This window comes from Anomalospiza imberbis, chromosome 1 (assembly GCF_031753505.1).
Source record: "Anomalospiza imberbis isolate Cuckoo-Finch-1a 21T00152 chromosome 1, ASM3175350v1, whole genome shotgun sequence".
Classification (NCBI taxonomy): Eukaryota; Metazoa; Chordata; class Aves; order Passeriformes; family Viduidae; genus Anomalospiza; species Anomalospiza imberbis.
Window position 1 is genome coordinate 141,920,449 of NC_089681.1, and position 5,709 is coordinate 141,926,157.

Here is a 5,709-nt window from a genome sequence, read left to right on the forward strand (position 1 = left end):
GTAAATGAGTGGGTCAATTAATCCTCATAACAGAAAGCAATTGCACTGCTGTCCTAATGCAGGCTGCAGAGGAAAAAAACACCTTGTTGTTTTCAAAGAAAGCAACTGCTGTACCAAGCCAGGGTCCTGGACAATTTATTCAGTGTCAATTTGTGGCAGCCCACAAGATCTGTGCTGCCATGTCTATGCATTTAATGTCATGGACCTGGACATAATTGCTTGTCATGAATGTTGCAAAGTCCATTAAAGAGCTTATTCCCTTCAGGGGAGAACCAGAGCTGCACCTGTGATCCATGTGGCTTTGTCTGCAGAGACCCTGATGCAGAACTTGCTCATCCTTTGTTCCATGGCACATCAGATATCAGATATGATATATTCCTATCACTTTAGCAGCTGAGAGATTTGCTCTGATGGCTTGTTGAGGAGTGTGCTCACGTGGTGGACAGGTGTTTTATGGTTCATTATCTCTATTGCAAGAATGGTCACATACATTGTGCACTGAAAACTGTTCATAATCTGCTCTAGAAAAAGAGATTGTTATATATTAACTATTAGATAGCAAATTTCCTCATTAGTCTTCCCACTGTGTTCACTGCCATAATATCTGAGATATATAGCTAAAACAGGAGGTGTGAACACACTGAGTTTGGTGGTGCCTGGCCTTTGACAATGAGCAGATTGAAGATGTTTCCTACCCACAGGTAGGAGCTAGGTGACTCCTGGGTACCTAGAATTGTAGGTACCAACACTAAGGTGAGATAAAGGTGTAATTTGAATTTTGCCTTTTAATCCTAAATCCCCTTCAGGAAAAGTGAGGACTAAGTACTGCAAAAAGAAGATTGTTGCATATGCTTTTTTATTTTCAAAGTGGAGGTAGTTCTCATTATAGCCAGTAATACAATGAATGGATCATTCACCCAGGATGTAGGTGATAGGTTAAATTCCTTTCTATTACTGTGGAAATGTCCCACTGATTTCATATATATTATCAGTTCTTCTTTGATCCAGTGTATGTGCACAGTGATCAGATTCTGTGCTCTTTGCAGACTATCCACTTTTGCTGGCTTTAGCTCCTTCTTCCAATGTAGACTTTGCATCATATCTTGTCTTTGTGAAAGTATTAATAGTTTCTTTGCCACTACCTTGGTGCCAGGAAGCAGCATTAGACTTCAAAATACATCTGTTCAGGATTCATTTTGACAATGGCTTGTTTCATTTTCTGTTTTGTTTAAACAAACCATCTTTTACATATGTTAGTTTCTCTGTAGGAATCTTTATGTGTGTGGGCCTTGAGTAATGCCTCAGCACCACGAAAGTCCCTGAGGTTTGCTTCCCAGCATCTGTCCCTGTAAGAGGCAAGAGGAGATGGCCACTGCGCAGCATTAGAGAAAAGAGAGACCAATTCCCACAGCAGCTGCCTGTTGAGAGGAAAGGCAGGGCCTGTGGCTGGTGCTTTATCGATTGCAATGCAGACACACACTTTGCTGTGGTGCAGTGCCACTCCAGACTGACATGGGAGAGGTTTTCTGACGGGCTCTGAAGGTCTGATGGCCTTGTACCTGTGAGCACCAGCTATCTTCCTTTAGTGAGGGAGTAACTGGGAAGCTGCAGGTGTAAAACTTAGGGGATTACTTTAGAGGTGAGGATGTAGAAAGGCTCATGACAATAAAAGTAAAAACACACAGGTGGAGGTGGATTTGTTATGAATTCCTATATTTTTCAGAGGTCAGATTGCCATTCTTCATGCATGACTGTAGTGTAGCTCCAACAGAGGACACAGAATCACTTCAGGTTAAGCACAGGAAACAGCATTCCTGCAGGTTAGGCACACGCCCCCCGACCCCGATTCACCACTTTCATTCACATTTCACCTGTGTAGATTCTTACATCCCATGGCAGGGTCAAGGGCTTTTGCTTGATGTGTGAAGCAGCAGGAAACAAGGCTGCTCAGGATTCATCTTGATAAAATTCCTTTTTTGGTTTTTTTTTTTGCTGTAACTTCAATTGACTGCTGTCTAATTAGCCAGCATACTTACCAGTGCTCATTCAGATAAAACTGATCTAGGAGAAAGCTGCTGCTTCTAACTCATCATTTGCAACTGTATGAGACTGCAACTGTATCAGATGTCCCCTTATGAATATGACTGACAAAGTTTAATAATTAATGTTTCAAAAAAAATGAGCTGATGAGGCAAACAATACTAATTTCCTTCAGTGAAAAATCAGCCTTTCTGGTATGAGTTAATTCATAATCATCTGCCTTGAATTACAGCACAACAAAAACTATTTCTTTCAGTCTTCTATGTAGAAATAGGAAAAGAAATAATTAGCATGTGATGACGGAACTGCAAAGGGTATCTTTAGTTCAACCATGTAGTCTGCTACACTAGCCACATGTGGAATTCAATATTTTGATTTCAAATGAGAGCACTTTCTACATTCCTCATTGTATAAATGATTTTGCAGCCATTGGGAAATAGGATTACATAAAAGCCTGACTCATGGGATGCTGTATTAAAAAGGACAAATTGATGAGGAGCATCCCATGAAAGGCCTCGACATTTCTGCAGATTGAATAAAATTATTAAGCAATTGCAATCACAAGTTTTTCTAGAATATTTGCCTTACAATACTGAATGACAGATTCCCTTAAAGTAGCATGAAAGGAAAAAAATTAAAAAGAAAAGAGTCCGTTATCCTAAATTGACCCTTAAGTCATGTTTAGCAAAAAAAATATTAGGAGGAAGGGAAAATCTGGACTTCCAGGAAATAAAAAAAGTATCAAATTCCTAACTAGAAATTACATGAAGAGTGATAGACTATAATCTCTGAGGCTGGCTCTTTAAAACTATATATCTCATTCTCATCAGGAGTGGTTCAGAAGAAAAACTTTATGCAAACCTGATACTGCTATTTGTCAAATCCAATATTTCAATGGGAAACATAATTGTATTTGGAGTACTATAAAATGAAGAAGAAATGCTACTGTTGGTGTTCCTGCTTTGTCTATTATCTGTTATAATGAAGGAATGATATCCTACTCAAATACGCTTTAGTTCAATCACTGATGAATCAGGAGTCCCTCCCATACTCCCATCAAAGATTCTTGAACATCTACAGAATCTCAGCTTCATTAAAAAAAAAAAAAAATCATTTCTAATCTCTTTGTTTGAAGAGGAAAAAACTTCAACTTTCAAGTATGAACTGAGTGCAGACTGATGCTACTCTCTGTTATGAGTTGAGGTAGTAAATCAATAGCAATATGAAAAATGAAATCCCTCCCCACCTCCCACCTTTCATTTCAGTAGTCTGAAGACTCTGAAGATTGTCTCTGAAGGGTGATTTTAGTGTCAATACTGTTATCAATTTATTTTTCTGACAAAGGCTGTGACAAACGTGGAAATAGGGCTGAGAGATCCTTCTGGGTCACAGAACTGACCTTCCTGCCATGGCAGCACTACAACATACAGCTGTCTCCAAAATTGAATAGCGCTATTTTTTAATCTAACTTTGTTTTTTGGCCCACACTATTCTGATTAAAGGCTTCACTGCTTCAGGGTAGCAGGTACTTTCTTCTAAAACCAAGGCCAAGTATATTCAAGATCAGCTTATACCCGTTTGAGTGTGCCAGCATCACTCCAAGTGTGAATCGCTCTTCTCCTTTCTTGATGTTATCCCCACAATGAATTTAGCAGTGATCACACCCCGCTCTCAGCCTTCACTTGACAGACTAAACAAGTGAAGGTCTGTAAATCTCCTTGAAGCTGGCCACCACTACCCTGGTCCAGCTGGAATTGTGTAGGCTATTTCAAATAAGACTCACCAGCAATATTATGTAACTGGCAATAGTATTATCCTGGTTTTGCTGGAGAAAGTCTCCTGAGAATCTTTCCTTTTTTTAAATTCTGGCAAGTCTGAGAAGAAGGAACCAATAAGAATTATCCAGACTGATGAGGTTATTTAAAATATGCCTGTGGCACCCAGTTAACAGGGTGCCAACTCTTTTGACTGCTGAGACAGAACTGGTGAGTCTGAGATCCCCAGGCATCTCAGAGCACACAAGCCTGGAAAGAAAAAAAGGAACAAGGAGCATTAGTTATTATTTCTTAAGTAATTGTTTTTGTAATACATTTTTTAAAGCCCAAATTCTCTTACCATGTTAATTTTTCCTGCCCTGGTGGTGGCACTCTTTGCTTCAGAAGAGAAACCCGTAAGAAAAGCCAGGAACTGCACAGAGCAAGGAAGAGGCTGGTGCGTGAAAGGATCTGGTAAACCTGGCAGGGGAGAGAGGGAGTTGGCAGCAAGAAATCCATCCCGAGGACACTCCTTGTCACAACAGTGCCACTGCAGGGTGATCCTGTCAGCCCAGCACCCTGTATCATCTATCTGAATGGTTGCCTTATGACATAGCAATGTCCCCACCATGATGGGAATTTTCAGAAAAGATACATTGTAATAAAATGCAAACGGTGTATTGTGTCTGAAAATGCCCATAGCTGAGTGGGCAGCATAATGACATTAATTCAAGCTTCTAAACAATATCACTGCTATTGGTATTGATCTGACACCCATAATTGATATTAATGGGCTATATGCAGAGTTTAGTTACTCCCTTCTAAAATATCACCTTGAAATTTTCCACTGCTGATAGCACACAGGGGCGGGTCTCTTTCCAGAACAGGTAATTGAAATGTGGCCAGAGACAAAGGAATGGAAAACAGCAGAGATGGAGACAGAACAGCTATGCAAGAGTGTCTTTAATAAAGGAGGAGAAGAAAGACAGAGGATAAAATGTTATTTAAATGGCCTGTGCCATGAACTGGCCATATTTGTATAGAATGGCCATGTCTCTTGCTGGGGGTCTCTCAGTTATACAGACACAGGATAATAATTTGCTTTTGCTATCAGCTTGGCCCAAGAGAAGTGTCCTGGCCCTTTCCCTGAGACATAGCTTCAGCAGGAAAAGGACCAGGCAAACTTTGTGCCTTGAGCCACAGAGACCCAAAACTATCAAATCAGCTTTTGTTGGTGGGCAGAAACGTCACTGAGGAGAGCAATCCCGAGCTGCACTGCTTGGAGCACCCAGCCACCACTAGAGAGAGCACCTCAGATCATCTCAGGCAACACAGAGCTTGCACTCAGGCACTGAGGTGAGAACTTCTGCTTGTGATCCATGCAGACCTGCTCCACCAGCGAAGGGTTTCACTCTAACCCACGTGAAAAGCATGGCTGAGCTGGGCTGCTGGAGATGCAATTCAAGTTCCACTGGGGCCAGGTTCATAAAGACACCTTAGCCTGAATTTAAAAGCACTTCAATAAATCTTTCATCTTTATGAATTCTAGATTAGGCTGAAAACACAAGTTGTGTGGTCTGATCACTGAGAGTGGGCACTCAGGACCTCTTTCCCAGTGTTTCATATTGGTCTAGGGACAGAGAGCAGCACCAAGCCTTGATCCTGGGGAAATGAGTGCTGTAAGCCAAGCTTATGTAAAGAAATATTTCCATTCCAGTGTCTTTCCCTACCTTATGATGAAGCAAATTCACATGCTTGCTTCCACAGATTTTCCACAGTTCTTTTTTCCACACCTTTTTTTTTTTTTGGCAAGATATTTATTTTCTCCAGCTGTGCTAGCTTGGATCTATAATTGCAAAGTTCATCTTCCAGTGTCTTCCAGTCTTCCAGTACCTGCATTCCATAACTATCAATC

At 40.8% G+C, this 5,709-nt stretch overlaps 1 long non-coding RNA gene across 2 annotated transcripts; it reads right to left on the reverse strand.

Moving 5' to 3' along the window:
- Positions 1 to 2,000: 2,000 nt before the first annotated feature.
- On the reverse strand, positions 2,001 to 5,118 carry LOC137484874 (uncharacterized). 2 transcript variants are annotated; one of them, XR_011005100.1, is made up of 3 exons: positions 5,002 to 5,118; positions 4,628 to 4,755; positions 2,001 to 4,227 (listed from the first exon to the last, which is right to left on the reverse strand). It is a non-coding gene; the product is annotated as an uncharacterized lncRNA (long non-coding RNA). The 2 variants fall into 2 exon arrangements; XR_011005104.1 differs by having other exon boundaries at positions 2,001 to 4,265.
- Between the last annotated feature and the right edge of the window lie 591 nt (positions 5,119 to 5,709).